Consider the following 16338-nt stretch of genomic DNA (forward strand, 5'->3'; position numbering starts at 1 on the left):
AAAGTGCGATCCTGGACTGGTACCCGGTCTGTGACCAGAGGATGCGGAAATGGAGGATAAGCCACTTTTAGGGCAATTTGATATCGAAGTATGTGATCATTGGACTTGCAGTCTCTCTTTCTTTTTTAAAAACTAATTCATTTTCATTGTGTTTTACAAAAAGATTAGTACAGGATGGATTGAGGACCACAAAAACAATAACAACAACTTTTCCTGGGTTGGAAGCATGCGCCCCAGAGAATTACAGCTAATTCAGTCACGTGACCGTCAGGGCTGCCCTGCTCCCCTCACTTCCCTCCCATCTCCTTCCCTTCAGAAGCACTGAGACGGTCTCAGAGATTTAAGGAGCCCAGTTTTTTTTTTTTTTTTTTTTTGTCTGCAGTGTACGCAGGCCTCTCACTGTTGTGGCCTCTCCCGTTGTGGAGCACAGGCTCCAGACACACAGGCTCAGCGACCATGGTTCACAGGCCCAGCCGCTGCGCAGCATGTGGGATCTTCCTGGACCGGGGCACAAACCCATGTTCCCTGCATTGGCAGGCGGACTCTCAACCACTGCGCCACCAGGGAAGCCCCCAGGAGCCCAGTTTTATTCTATATCCTCCTCCCTGATATGAAAAGAAGATGATTCTTCTTGTGGGCTTCAGCCTTTTGTTTTTCTGTTAAGTACACTCATTGTTATGTCCTGCTCGTTCTATCACCCGTTTCCCTTTTTCTTACTTTCCAAGGCTTGGGCTCTTTCTCAGTCACACTGGATTTTCCAGTTATTTTCTGCCTTTAATTTTCATCTCTGTGTCTTTCCCCTGCCTCTGCCCATTGGGTTCCCTCCGGATGGGCCTGTGCTGGACCCAGTGCCTGCAGAGTGTAAGACTTCACTGTTTTATTATTTTTTTTCTCTTCACAGACAAGGACGTGCTGTGTAACCAAGTGACCCAGATTTCCCAGGAGCAGATACTGGTGAGTGGCAGTGAGGTGACACTACAATGCATTTTCCAAACCACATACTTAGATCCAGACTTATACTGGTACCAAATAAGACCAGATCGTTCCTTCTAGTTTGTCCTGCACAGGAATAACATTAAATCCCATGATGCGGATCTTGCTCGGGGTAGATTTTCCGTGCAGCACAGCCTGACCCACAAAACCTTCCACTTGGTGATCTCCTCAGTGAGGCCTGAAGACAGTGCCACTTACTACTGTGGCTTGCAGTCCCACGGTGATGCAGGTGTCCAGGAAGTCTGCACACAAACCCCTGGGCACAGCCTGGCAGAGCTGCCTCTCCGGACAGCTTACGTCCTTGGACACAGCATCCTTCTTCCCTGTCATTCTGTGGTCCAGTCTGGCCTTTAGAGGTGCCCTAACATGTCTTCCAAATAAGAAAAGGCCTGGTCACATCCAGGGGAGCACCCTGGCTTCCGATGGAGCAGACATCTCCCCACTTCTGACACAGAGGGCCCTGCCTGCCCGAGTGCCCGTGGTGGGGAAGGGAGACTGCACGTCTGAGAGACTCTGGTGCCCAGGTCGTGCCTGATACAGAGCAGGGCTTGACAAGGATGTGCTGCATGCGCTGGGAGCTTATCAGGACGGGGCTGGTGAAGGGCCAACTTCAGGAGAGCCTTTTGGAAGTGTCTTTATTTTAGTCTCCATCATTCTCCATTGCTGTGAATTAGCCTGTTTCCTTTTAAGACTCAAATTGGACACAAAGTTACTTACTTTAAAGAATTTCCCTGGTTTACCTTTCATTTGCATCCTCTTGTATAGCCACCTTATTTCTCCTGGATTCTCTTTGGCACCTCCATTTTACTTACTGTGTTTGGAGAACATTTTTCTTTCACTGAAGAGCACTGAGATATTCCCAGAAAGCTGTCTGTGAAAACCAGAATCCCAGCTTCAAAGGCCCTGAGTTTGGAGCTCAGTGGTATCCCCAGGGGAGAGAATTACCTCCAGGGGAAACCAACAATGTGATGTCAAAAATAGATATACCCTCGGCCCTGGGAATCCATCCCTCCTTCCTCTACTTCTGTGGGTGTCTCTTCCTTAAAACAACTATTAGAGTTATTAGATGTAATCTTAGAAATAGTAGAAGCCTTAGACGGTATTTTATAGGGAAAGCACTGAAGCCCAGAGAAGTGAGGGACATTTGGAAGGTCGCTGATCTGGTTAATGACAGAGCCAGGGGTGTGGGGCTGCACTTCTGGGGGCTCCCTTGCAGCTGCACCCTAGGAGGTTGTATCAGTAGGTGGCTTGGGCAGCAGTATGTCTGGGCTTCAACACAGGCAGGTGGAGAGCAGTCGCTATAGAGAGGGATGGAAAAGACATGCGTGAGGGAGCCAAAGGATCAGGCCAAATGACTCAGCCTCCGGGCTTCTGTTCTGCCACCTACCGAGCGTGTGTACTAATCTCCTGGAGACTCCTTTGGGGTCACATGAGATTCTACACGTGAAAGCTCTGGAAAACTATAATCCACGATAGCATGGTTTCCGCACCAGAAGGCAGCCGCAATCCCCTATGGCTCCTGCCTTAAATCTTTTCAGGAGCATCCTTTTGGTGGAAGAAATACATGGTTCTATAAAATACTAGGATGCCTTTCACTGATGATCAAAGTAGGCCAGAGGGTGGCTCATTCATATGCTATGTACAGGACTATTCTGAAGTTCAGCCTAGCTGAACTTCAAAACAAGCCCTCTTCCCTGTCTCAGGGATGTGCTGTGCTCTTGTAGAAGGAACTTGGGGCTGGCACTCCTGATAACTTTGTTCTGCTCCCAGAAATATCGCTGCCTCTCTGAATGACCTTGAACAAGGTACATACCTTTTCTGGGGGACATATTTTTTTCCATCTGAAAAATGAGGATGTGTTGTTTTGTTCTTAGCAACTTCAGAGAAACATTCTTAAGAATGGCCCAAGGTAACAGATGGGAATGTTTTGGAAACAGGCATTCTTGATGCACATGAGGTGAAGATGTGTGGAATCTTTTAATAGTTTTCCCCTGGATGGACCTGGCTTATCCATCTAGATTGTCCTAAACTCATTGACTCAGAATGCCACTGCCTCCTTTCTTTGGTTTGGGTTGTGAGGACATGACATAGGAGTCTGCAGATGGCAAAGATGGGGGAGTTGTGGATGAACGTTGCTCTTTCACTTGTAACCTCATGAGCCCCCGCCTGACAGCCCACATAGGTGCTGAGGAACCCACAGTGCTCGGTTGCTAGACATTTGCTACCTGGGTTTGTGCACCCGGAAAAAGCTGGCCTTGCTGAGGTGGGAGGAGCAGAGCTCAGAGGCCACACCAGGGACGCTGATGTTGTTGGAGTAGCAGGAAACCCAGGGGTGGGTCCCCGAGGCAGGAGCCTGCAGGCTGGGGGCCCAGGAAGCTGTGGTGTGACCTATAAACTCAGTGTGGTTTTTGTCTGACTACCAGTGAATTCACAGCTCCCCTTACCCCCTGCGATGGTCCGCAATGAGGAAAGCCAGAAGCAAGGCACACACAATGCACTTTAATACATGCAATAGAGACAAAGAAGAATGGCAGAAAACCATCAACACCAAAGGTCCAGTGCCTTCAAACTTCCTGGGCATGGATGGGCAGGCAGGGGGTCATGAAGACACTGTTCTTACAGGGGAAATCTCGGGGTCTCATTCCTGTCCCTCCCTCCCAGAACACTTGCACAATGAGTTGCTTGAAAGCAAGACCCACGTCTTACGTATTTTTGCACCCTCAGTACAGTGCTTAGAACTTGGAGTAATTCATGTTCGTTAAATCAATTAATAGAGAGAAACCCATTTCCTCTGCATTTTACTCTGATCTCTGCTAATAACTCTGAGAGTATTTAGATGAGACTTGAGAAACCCCATTGCCTGGGCAGAGAATGTTAGGAAGTCAAATGTAGTTTTGTTTGTCAAATACTAGGAAAAGCAGAAAGTGCCTTTGTGGATGAGAACGCTAGTTTGGGGCAAACCTAGTGCTGGGTTGAGCAGAGCCTTTTATGTTTCGGTAGAAGCCCAGGATCTATTTTCCTCTTGGAGAATGGGGCTAGGAACCCGATGGCTCCTGCTTTCTACTTCTGGAGGCAAAGAAAGTCAAAGGAACAAAACACCATTTTCAAAGTGTGTCAGTTGTAGGAAAAAAAATGTGTCCTATATACCTTCATATCTCTATATCCTTTTATAAAGCAGCATGTAAAACAGTTGGGACCATAAGCCCCCACTCTCCAGGACTTCTGTCTTTCATCAGGCTGAAGGATAAGCTGGGTTTGTTGCCTTTAAAGGAAAACTGGTTTGGGAAACAGCCATTTAAGCAAGGCTGGGACGGGTCAACTTAAACCACCAGGAAGTTGAAAGCCTAGGAGATAGCACCTCTGTAGGCTTTTGATTTCTTTCAGGGCATGTAGCCTTCTCATGCCGGTCAGCCTGCAAGTGAAGGAAAGTTGTCAGGGTTATAGAATCATAGACTGTCAGTGCTGGAAGGAATCATAGCAGTCATGCAGTCCTGGGGATGGCCAGTACTTGCTGTGGTTGTACTGTTGCAGACATCACTAATATATCCTGGCACATTTCCCTTCTACACATGGTGATAGTTCAGCTAGTCACTATCAGTTTATCTATGTTGGCACAAGTCATAAAACCCATCTGCTCTCCTTTAGTTCTTCTTCACTCCTTTGTTTTACAGATGTGATAACCCAGGCCCAGAAAGGTGAAGCAACCTGGCCTAGGTAACATAGTGAGTTAGTGACATAGGCAAACCTAAGCCCCGGGTCAAATTTCATGTCTAAGATAACCAGAAGAGGCAATGCAAGTAACAGGCAAATAATTCACATCTCATCCTCAACTTTGCATGCATCCTGAGTCACTAGTAGTGAGCTGTTCACTAAGGATGGGAGCATAGGTTCATCCCAGGGATAGGCTGGTCTACACATCGAGTCCTATGATTAAGGATCAAGAGTTGACATCCCCTTTGTCTGGGCAAAGATAGGTTCTGCTCCCCCTGAATATTCTTCAAGTGAAGCTTTACTGATGGCCTTGCAAAAAGCCCATGGTCCCTTGGCCATATAAACAAAATTAGCAGTAAAGAAAAAGATTTCTCCTGTTTAGGTCCAATTATTTTAGCTCCTGAGTTTGAGGTGAGGATTATTGGCTGGTATTATATTATATTACATGAATTTTGAGTCTGGCTTGAAATAAAAGGCTAACAGGAGATGGGGTGTTATGCTGAGTATCTGAAAAGGTCCACCTTAGTAAATCATAATATGTCTCTATGTGTTTTTCCTTTCTCAATGCTTCTTACCATTCCTAAACTCCTTTCCTCCATGTGCAGCATAGTTTGGGTGGAGGTAGGCATAAGAAGCAGCTAGTTCTTACCTTAAAAGAAAAATAACTTGGCAGTCAAGAGAAAATTGATGGCAACACTCTTGGCAAACAGCATTCGGAGCCCCAGCACTGCAAGGGACATCATGTTCACTTTCCCGGCTTGCACTGCAATTGAATGAGAATGACAGTGGTGGCTTCAGCAAGAGACTAAATTTCCTTCCAGAAATTAGACCCACAGCACCGAAACCAGCCTGCCCTGAATCACCATCATTCTTCCTGGTCTGAAGCCCAGCTTGGTGCCAGATAGCCTTCAGAGACCTAAGGCTGCTATTCACATCCAGTAAGGCAAGCTTTGGAAAAACCCATGCTTGCAGCCAGGCAAACTCTGCTTAGAGAGTCAGAGGGAATCAACTGGGCTCAGGTATGGTTTTTGTTTTCTTTTGAAATAGAATGATTTTGGGCCCCATCTGACAATGACAGAGTTTGCTTTAACCTCAGTTCTGAAGTTGGCCCTTTGGTTTCAACTAACCTTGGGGCTCATAGCAGGTCTCTGGAGTTTGAGTTTGATTGATGTTTTCAGGTTCCTTTGGCTTTGGACTTTCTGGAACAAACAGCAGTGGTCAGGGTTACAATGATAACCGAGAGGCTTAAGGTATTTCAGGTTTTAAAACTGGATTTCAGGTTTTACTTATTTAGACTTTAAGTAAGTAAACTAAGGACCAGAGAAGTGACTTGGTTAAGGTCCTATCGCTATTTGCACAGTCAACATACTTCCTGTCCTGAGACTTTTTTCCATTGTACCATGAGGCCCACATGCAGGTATGCCTCTAATTTGTAAGAAAAACTAGAATAATTAACACCATGATAAGCTGGACTGCCCTTTGTTATGGCATTCACACTAGATTAGACCTCACATGAATTTTCAACCCTAGAGTCTTTAAGATGAAGGAGACAGGGGTTGGTGAAGAGGAGAGATGGGGATGAAATAAGATGTGCTTTATCTTAGATTCCAGTGCAGAGATGCAGAGAGTTTAATGCCTAGTCAATGATGGGAATTAGCCTAAGTCTTGAGTCTGAGCCTAAGTCTTGTTTCCAGCGTGACGCCATGTTGAGAGTGATCTGTCAAGAGTTTACAACTCTAACTTCTCTTTCCCTTGACTTTTCTTCCCCACAATCGCTGCCCCTTGAGGCCAGATAGGACCTACCTGAAGTATTTTTCTTCGGTTTGAAGTCAGTAGAGCTCCAGGTTTGGTTGTTATGTTGAACTGAACATGTCACTGAATCTGGATCTCCATACTGACCAAGCTTGACGGCACTGTACTTCCCACCGGGAGAGATGACGATAGCAGGGTCATATTCTCTTATTATCTTGGATGATTCCAGACTTATAGTTACATCTTTGGGGTAGAACTCCTTCACCAGACAAGTGACATATGTCCCGTTTTTCATGACAAAAACGGATGGTTTGGCAACAGCCTGAATTTCTGTAAATATAATCAGTTTATTTTGTGAGATGATTATCCATGTGTGGGAGTTAAACCATGATGTTTTCCTCAATTCCTCTGGGGCCAAACACTACAATCCAGACTTTCCTGCATCCTGTTAGTGACCTGAGCTTGTTAGCACCTCTATGAAAGGATGGCTAAGAGAAGTAGACATGAAATGCAGCAGTTTGACTTCTAGTTAGGAGCTGCTAAGAGATATATGGCTGGGAGCAGAGACAGAAAATGACAAATACAAAGAAGTGTATTTTGAGTCTTTTGAGTTTCAAATATTTATGTTTTATTAAACAATCCTCTGGACAATCCAGTTAGGCTGAAAATCTCTCTGAATCAGTTGGTTTATTTTAAATGCATGAGCCCTTGGAATGAGATCAGGGCAAGGTCTGAGAAGGACTATATAACTGGTTCCAACACTCTGCGGATGGAGGTGTTTGTGTCACTTTAGGGTGTCATCCCCATTTTTTGGACTGGAAGGGATCTGCTAAAGTTAAGTGGTGCATCTCTCTGCCTTCAGGTGAATTCTTATGTAAGGGACCACCCTACAGTTTCGTTTGAGTCTTTAATCAGAATTACAGCTATCATTCTCAGAAGTCCTTAGGAACATAAAACTAGTTTAAGCCCATTTCTTCTTGTTTTGTTCTAAGTGGAGCTGTGGAACACTGGTTACAATAATTGGGTCTCCTCCTGGCCTTCTCTCCTTTCATGCCTCATCTTGGACAGTCATCTATCTGCTACTCTGTATATGCATCTTTTTCTTTCCTTAAAACCAGAGTGGGGTTGGGGATTTTTCAAAGGGCTCTCCTGGAACGTGGAAGGAGAAAACCTTCATTGTTTTGTTTCACGGCATAGCTGAAGCCACTGATAACAGACACTGATAACCCCAGCAGTAACGGCTTGGAAACCACACGTTCTGCTCACTCACCTCCCTCCAGAACTGTGGCATTTCTCTCTTACGATACTGACTTTGGTGAGATGGATTCCAGTTGATTTTCAAGGGAGCTTGAAAATGAGTTATAGAGAAAGGAAACTAGTCCATTATAAAGCAAAACCAAAATAACCCTATCTCCTTCGTTACTTAAGAGTGTGACCCAATCGTAGTCTGATTTAGTTGGATAATTAAGCCTTGCTTGGGATTTAAAAACCTAATTTCAAAGGCAGTTGCTAATGATCACTTTGGGCTGGAGAGACCTGGCTTGAGTAATTTGAATAATGTGATATAACCAACAAGACAGATGTCTGAAGAAGGTCATACACTCAGGATATTGTGCTCTGAATCTGTTACTCAGCATTTCAGATAGAGCATAATGCATTGGTTTGGTAAAACATTTTTCTCAGATCCTCTTTCTCAATTAATGTCTATCCGTTCAAGACAATTGTTTGAAAGTAAAGTGTTTAACCCATTCTTTGGTGTCATGGTAACTAAAGAAAAGGCTATCTGACTGAATTGAACCTTTTTTAAAAAATGGGATGCAGGGCTTCCCTGGTGGCGCAGTGGTTGAGAGTCTGCCTGCCAATGCAGGGGACACGGGTTCGTGCCCCGGTCTGGGAAGATCCCACATGCCGCGGAGTGGCTAGGCCCGTGAGCCATGGCCACTGAGCTTGCGCGTCCGGAGCCTGTGCTCCGCAACAGGAGAGGCCACAACAGTGAGAGGCCCGCATACCACAAAAAAAATAAAAATAAAAATTGGATGCATACAATATAGTTGCCCTATGTAACCTAGTCTATTTTATATTAGACCTAAACCAAAATTTGAAGTTGTATAAAATTTGCACTACGTTGTAGTCTAAAATTTAAAGATGTAATCACTTATCTTTTGAGAATTTCCAGGCTTTCTCCTTGGTCCACAAACATAATTATATTTCAGCATGTATTGCAACGTGCTATTTATTTGGGCAATTGTTATTTTATTTTCAGACTTTCTCTTTTTATGAGTACCCATCTAATGCTAAGGTTATGTGCTGGTAAACAATACAAAAAGAAGTGTATACCTTTCCTGAACAGTTTTTCTTAATTTATAAACTTAGAAGTCATCTATGTTCTAGATTCTCATAGAGTGTCTTACTGGTTCCCTAAGCATCGCAACATGGATAACAAATGTCACTCACAGTTTCAAAGGTCTCTGCCAATATGGGATTTAACTTGAACACAAATCAGGTAAGTTTGCTCTACCTGATTACTCTGACCAGGTTGACCATTTCTCTCCTAAATCTTCCAGCTGCCGGACATTTTACAGGTGGCAACAAGTCATTCACACTAGTCAGCTTAGCTAAAGGGATGCCTAAGGATGAAGCAACCACCTTGGAGAATTTGGGCCTCTGCCCCTCCTCCACCTGATGCTCCAACTATTAGTATAATTCTTCTAGATTTCTTTCTGCTTTCTGGGCTGCTCTGAAGATTTCAGAAATAAGTTTTTTTTTTTTTAAGTAAAAATAATTACAGAGCTACTTCAGCTACTCAGCCTAATATCTTTACTGTGGCCCACTCCATCCGTACTACTCCAACTCCTAGTTATACTTTTTCACGTAATGCAAACTGGATGGCAACCCTAGTCCCAGGAGTCAATTCCTCCCTAGAAATGTATGGAAAAAAATCAACTCACGGGGCTCCACGAAGAGTTTGGTGCCAGCTCCAAAAAACATCTGTCAGGTGTCCCAGGAGCACATTGCGATGCTGCCTCACAGGTAACCAGCCTGGGGCTGGCCCTGGGGCCTGGGCTAGAACATCTGTATCCTGCCTCTCCAGCCTGGGTCCCAGCCTAGAGACCCTGCCACTCAGAGAGCTACAAAGCTGCCCTTTATTAGATCAGGGGTCAAACTCATAGAGTCTCAGTTCCCTTTGAAGCTAATAATAGTTTAACTGCTGGGTAAGGAGGTGAGCATGAAATCCCCAGCCAAAAAGCACTGGGACAGGGGACAGGGCTGAGACAGAGCAAGAGAAGAGGGTGACAGGTGACCAATAACTGCCTTCAGGATGGAAAATTTAACATCCCGTTTATTGGGAGGGCTCTCCAAGAAGAACACATTAGCTTGGGAGCAGGGATGGGGCACTGAATATTAACATTTCTTGTAATGAATGTTAGGCCGAGGAGGGTTTAGACACAGATCTTGTTCTCATATTCCGGTCCTTCTCTTGGGTCACAATCCACCTTTTTGGTTAGAAACCTAATTTCTTCCCCATCACTCAGACTGAGTCTCACAATAACAACAAACCTACTTTCTAATTCCCTGAGTCCATGGAAAGGCTTTCTAAGGACCTGAGGGTTGAACAAGAAATTGGTAGCTGACAGGGGAGCCCAGTGGTGCTGTGTGTCATGGATACAGGTCAGAGAAGCCAGCGCTTGCTTTGGATTGCTTATTTTTGTTTTATAATTTCTCTTGAGTCTGGATCTAGATACAAGCCTCAGGAGGACAGAGTAATCATGTGAAATAGAACTTAAGGATGATTACTCTGTCTTATCACCCAAAAATCAAGAGTCTAGGGCTAGAGCTAGGCAAAGGGAAGGATGGTTGTATAGGGCCATTATAGGTTGTCAAAACTTTAAGGATTGTGGGTTTGATTTGAAATTCTCAGCCCCCCTACCTGAGCTTCATATCATCATATTACACTCGATCACTGCAGGAAGAGAAAACCAGAGAAGCAATTGGGGTATCCCTGGAGAGCTCAGGTCAGCATCTCGACAGAGGGGCTAAGCATCAGTTTCATCTCTGAAGACTTCCAAAGGCAAAGCCTCAGAGATTTGATTCTAACACGGCAGATAACTCTGAATCTCAAGTGGAAATGATTTAAAGGGAAAATGAAACACACCACCTTTTGCTCAGATGCAATTTGCCCAACATCAATCAGACTGCAATCAGTTACAACGTGATTCTGTTTCTTTCCTTCTTTTCATTGCTCTAGTCTCTCTCCCTTCAAAGATAAGAAAACTCACCAAATTCCACTATTTCCCTGGAAGCAAGAGGCAATCAAGTATGCCTGTAAGTTTATATTACCCTCTGAGAGACAGAGACCCCGTTGACACTACCAGTCCCTTTCAGGAGTGTCAGATCGCCTCCCCACATTCATGTATATTTCCCCACTTTTTATTTCCTCTGAAATAAACAAAATCAGAATCTAACCAATGCCCCATTGGTTTTGGCATTTTGGGAAGCATCTGAAAGACTGCTGTTCTCTGGACTGCTCCCAGTGACTGACTGTTGGCAGCTACCCAGACTACCTGAATATGACCCCTGGATTTCCAAACACTGGAACAGACTGCCGGTGGACAATATCTCTAGGAGAGCACCACTACTTCGCTATTGTCTTGAAGTTGGGGGCTGTGTTTCTGCTTTGGATGTGGGCTCCTGAACCTTTACAGAATCCTCAGATTCAGGGCTAACAAGGGAGGTGTGCACATTACGGTTCTCGGCAGACCCAGACAAGAATGGGACCTTGGAGAACATTTAGTGTGAGCCAGGCAAGATGATTTAATGCAAGTTCTCAGCAAAAAAGAGACAAGGGCAGATTGGCTTTTATCGTCTGAGGCAGAGAAGGCTATTTTGATCTAACTCCTTCTTTAATAATATTTTTCTTCTTTCTAACCCTCCCTCTTCCTACGCTGTGACCATGACTCTTTTTCCTCATAAACAGTGGATTCTCCTTTTCTAGAACTTGCCTTTTCCCTGGTCCCAGTCCCTGACCAGAGGGCCAGAAGCCTGACCAAGGGCTTTATTTAAGCAGTTGTAGAAGACTTATCAATACTAATCCTCAGAACAGAGTTTCCAAGCATACGTAGAATATGTTCTTAAGAGAAACCTAGTGAATTTGTCCTCCAATTTTCCCCTGGCTCTTTGTAACAACAACAATGGATTTCCCATTCAGAACCTCCTAACTTCTCAAGAAGTTGCGTTTATTCAGGACTATGCCACAACTCCAAGGGAATAAACACACTGAATAAAATGCATAACTTACTCGGTTCCACGATGAGTTGAGTCCTGTTTCTAAAGGTGAGTTGTGCTGTCAGCACACCATTTCAGACATCACGACCAAAAACCTTACTACATATTTGCCCCCTGCCTAGTGCTTCTGTTTGGAAGGGGGTGGGTTAGCTAGAGTCATAGAATTTTGCAAGGGTTTCTGAGATCTAAGCATTTCATGTTGGCAGCTTCTTTGATGTGTGTTATCTTCTGAGTGTTGACATTGAGGGACGTCCCTATGTTTACTGCTATTATCTCCTCAAATCTGTCATCTCTTACCCTCAGATCTTGCTTCAGGATCACATTTTCACAGGGAAAAAGGAATTAACTGTCAAATGGCTATTGTCAGCAGAAACGTAACTGTAAGGTTCAAGTCAATCAGAAAGGACTATGCCTCAGTTAGAGGTGGAAGGACACGATGGCTGGACCAAGAGCCATTGAAGAAAAAGACTTGGAGTCTATTAAAAGGATGCTAATACTCATAGATGACTACCATTTCTATAAGTACTTTACTACTTACAAATGGCTTGTGCTTACACTACCTCAAAAAATACTACTGTAACAAACTCCATGAGATGATATTATTAGATCTATCTTACAGAGGAAGTCACTGGAGCTAAGGGTGGTTAAGATAGTGGCTGAGCTGGGCCTGACTCTCAGGTCTCCAGACCCCAGATTCCATTCATTGAACCAGAGTAATAGATGACAGGACTGAAAGGAGCCTCAGTTGTCAATTGTCAAAACCCCTGAAGTCACACAAAGTCTAAGTAATGGACACATAGGGAGAGTTTTGATTCCTTTTTCAGCATCTTTTTTTATTAAATCCCAGAATTCCCACTGGGTCATAAGACATTCACATCATTGGACTTCCTCTCTTTTCCTACTATATTGTCCCTTAGAATTGGTCTGGATGATAACCAGGATCTTAGTGTGCTAAAGCTGGAAGACACCTGGGAAATCATTTGAACCAGCTAGAGGGAAACTCGAGTTCAGTGAAGTCACAGAGCTCGTCAAAGAGGATTGGAACTCAGTCTTTGAACTCTTGGTCTAACATGCTCACCACTGCGCCTCATATTTACTAGATGTGCTGTAGTACAGGTCTGGTCATTACCCAGATCTGTAAATGGTGAATGCATGGGTGTTAAGTAAGCTGGTTCACTAAGGCTAGTCAGGTAGAGGGAAGGCCACAAAAACTCTCCTGGATGGAGAGTGGACCAAGAAGACTACTGCAGCACGTACCCACCCTGGATTGTATCAGAAACTCAGTCCCTGCCCCTCAAACCATCCCTTGCTAAATTACCTGCTGGAGGGATTTTCAACAACCTAAGAAGTGTTTCCCAAGCTGATGAGTTGGGAAAATATTTAACAAAGATAATTGCCAAACATAGTGGTCAAAAGAAGAAAAACAACGAGTCACTTACTTGGTTCAACGTTCAGATAGGTTCCTTTGCCGAATAGCAGTGGCTTATACACAGCTGATTAACCCAGTCTAAAAACTGCCTTTCTTTTTTCTTACCACAACCCTGCCCCCAGTTGCCAAGTCATGTGATAGTCATTGGATGGGATTTTCTGTCTCATCTACTTAACCTCTTTCCTCCTCAGTCTTGGGGGCTACCCTTCAGGACAAAGCAGGAGGTGGTTCCTGTGTCAAATAGAAATCTAGGCTTTTGCCATGTGTCACAATCTGAATTTGTGCTCTGAACGACAGAAGTTGGAAAAGAGTTTCTTAGATCAGGAGCAAAGAAAGGTAGACTGTTGATCATAGAGTGGGTGATTGTCAACCCTTGGCTATACTTAGGTGGGGCAAGATCTAATGAGTGACATGCCCCACTCAGAACCTTTTAGGAGAACTCCATTTCATATCCAGTCAGAGCTTTGCATCATTGACAGGCACTGTGTAGCAGCCAGACTTAGTATAAAATAGAACTAGAGTTTTTGGAACATTTTAATAACATGTTCATGAATTTCAAATTTGAGCAAGCTTCAATGGCATACTTAACACTTAGAAGGGACAGTTAGATTAGCCTCTGTCATATGTAAAAATCACTGTCTGTGAGATCGCTTGTATGTCACTCACAAAATCTAGGGAGAAAAAGTGCATCTTCAGATCAGTTTACAGCCCATACAGGATTGCATATCATACTTTGAGAATCACTAAAATGGAGAGTGCTTCTCAGTTGCGGTGAAGTAGGGAGATGTCAGAAAACCTGAAATCGAGTTCAACTCAGTTTCTTACTTACTAAGTGTGTAATCTTGGCCAGGTTCCTTAAGGTCAGTGAGCTTCATTTGCCTCCTTTATAAAACAAGGATACTGTCTTCTGTATTGGGAGGTTGTAAGATTAAATGAAAGGGTGTATATATAAAGCATTCTGTAAATGCTCGGTGTAAGTACAATGCTTATCAGTGTTAGACTCAGAGTAAAAAGTGTTACTTGAAGCAGGAACATGTAATTTCACTAAGCTCAGAGCTCCCTGGGGACAGGGTTGTAGGGAGAGGTTGCTGAGGGAGGAGAGAATCCTGTTTCTTTGGTGTTTGGGATAAAATTGCCCACTTCTTAAAGCTGAGGGTGAGGACTGGAATCCAGGTTTCTGTCTCCCTTTGTCTCTTCCCAAGGTCAAGTGTGACTGCCATTCCCTTCTCTAACCTTCCCTCTAGAATCCAAAAGCCCGAGTCCTTACAGTGACTTAGAAGCCATCCTTTCCCCATTACCAACCTGACCTCATTCACAAATTCTCTCCAGGTCACTCACTCTCCTCCATCCACCCAGGCCTCCTTGGTATCCTTCACACACTCCAGGCAGTGCTTGTGTTCCCTCTGCCTGGAAATGCTCTTCCTCCAGAAACCTGCATGGCTCCCTCTGTAACCCTCTCGGGTCTCTGCTCAAATGTCCCCTTTCCAATGAGGCCTTCTGTGACCCCTCTGTTAAAAATTGCACACTGCCCCCTCCCACTAATACTCTTTATTCCTCTTCACTGCTTTATTTTCCTTCACAGGGCTTATTACCACCTAAACTACTATATTTTTTTTTTGAATTTTTGAATTTTATTTTATTTCTCTTTTTATACAGCAGGTTCTTGTTAGTTATCCATTTTATACATATTAGTGTATATATGTTAGTCCCAATCTCCCAGTTCATCCCACTACCACCACCCCACCACCCCTGCCACTTTTCCCCCTTGGTGTCCATACGTTTGTTCTCTACATCTGTGTCTCTATTTCTGCCCTGCAAACCGGTTCATCTGTACCATTTTTCTAGGTTCCACATATATGCATTAATATACGATATTTGTTTTTCTCTTTCTGACTTACCTCACTCTGTATGACAATCTCTAGATCCATTCATGTCTCTACAAATGACCCAATTTCATTCCTTTTTATGGCTGAGAAATATTCCATCATATATATATACCACATCTTCTTTATCCATTCGTCTGTCGATGGGCATTTAGGTTGCTTCCATGTCCTGGCTATTGTAAATAGAGCTGCAATGAACATTGGGGTGCATGTGTCTTTTTGAGTTATAGTTTTCTCTGGGTATATGCCCAGGAGTGGGATTGCTGGGTCATATGGTAGTTCTATTTGTAGTTTTTTAAGGAACCTCCATACTGTTCTCCATAGTGGCTGTATCAATTTACATTCCCACCAACAGTGCAAGAGGGTTCCCTTTTCTCCACACCCTCTCCAGCATTTGTTGTTTGTAGATTTTCTGATGATGCCCATTCTAACTGGTGAGGTGATACCTCATTGTAGCTAAACTACTATATATTTTATATAGTGAGGTTACCATCTGTCTTACAGTCGTAGTTACACTACACTGTAAGCTCCAATAAGGCATGGGTTTCTGTCTGTTTTATTCATGCTGATTCCCCAGCACCTAGAAGGGTGCCTGGCGTATAGTGACACTGACTTGTCACAGGTTGCAGAGCTGAGATTAAGCTTGGCTCTGGAGGTGCCTAGCTTGCTTACATTTCTATTTCCTTTTGCCTTAAACCACCATTGACTTGTCCTCGCATTCATTCATTCATTCATTTGTTCATTTGTTTGTTCATTCAGCAAACATTTACTTAGTGCCTTCAATGTATTCATGGAAATGGTAAGGCACAACTCAGAGCCCTTGCCTTCAGGGGACAAGGGAGATAGCTGATAAGTGAGCATTCAGAGTTTCAGGTGGAGGTGAGGGCTATACAAAATGAAGCAGGGTAAGGGGACTGTTGAAGACAGGGGTGGTTGAGGAAGGCCTCATTAGACGTGACATTTGAGTAAAGACCTGGAGAAGGTGAGGGAGAAAGCTAGGTGAGTCTCAGGGAGAAAATGGTTCCAGGCAGAGGGAAGGGCAGGTCAAGGCTCTGTTCTGGGAGAGGCTCATCAAGAGTGAGAGGGAAGGAATGCCAAAGATGGGAATGGGAAAGCTATCTCTTGGCGTTATAGAAACATGTTGATGATCCCAGGATTTTTTCTTGGGGGAAAGGGTGATGCTCTGATCATTGTCTGAACCTTTCCGAGTTTAGGGACCCTTGAGCCCTAGGGGTGTAAATTCAAGGATGGCCCTTGCCTGGAGAATGCCTCTTTGGGTAATTGGTT

General features: G+C 44.1%; 2 protein-coding genes and 1 gene segment (V, D, J or C); 2 read left to right on the forward strand and 1 right to left on the reverse strand.

Moving 5' to 3' along the window:
- The window catches only part of DAD1 (defender against cell death 1), a 176232-nt gene that overhangs the window by 122422 nt on the left and 37472 nt on the right, over positions 1 to 16338 (forward strand). Inside the window, exon 3 of the transcript XR_013826974.1 lies at positions 902 to 954. The gene's annotated coding sequence lies outside the window, so the exon portion shown is untranslated. The remainder of the gene's footprint in view (positions 1 to 901; positions 955 to 16338) is intronic.
- On the reverse strand, positions 4895 to 7355 carry LOC307181612 (T cell receptor delta constant-like). The segment is given in 3 exons: positions 6508 to 7355; positions 5832 to 5903; positions 4895 to 5467 (listed from the first exon to the last, which is right to left on the reverse strand).
- SALL2 (spalt like transcription factor 2) overlaps positions 5538 to 16338 on the forward strand; it is an 802697-nt gene continuing 791896 nt past the window's right edge. The window contains exon 1 of the transcript XR_013826964.1: positions 5538 to 5723. The gene's annotated coding sequence lies outside the window, so the exon portion shown is untranslated. The remainder of the gene's footprint in view (positions 5724 to 16338) is intronic.

This window comes from Stenella coeruleoalba, assembly GCF_951394435.1.
Source record: "Stenella coeruleoalba genome assembly, chromosome: 2".
Classification (NCBI taxonomy): Eukaryota; Metazoa; Chordata; class Mammalia; order Artiodactyla; family Delphinidae; genus Stenella; species Stenella coeruleoalba.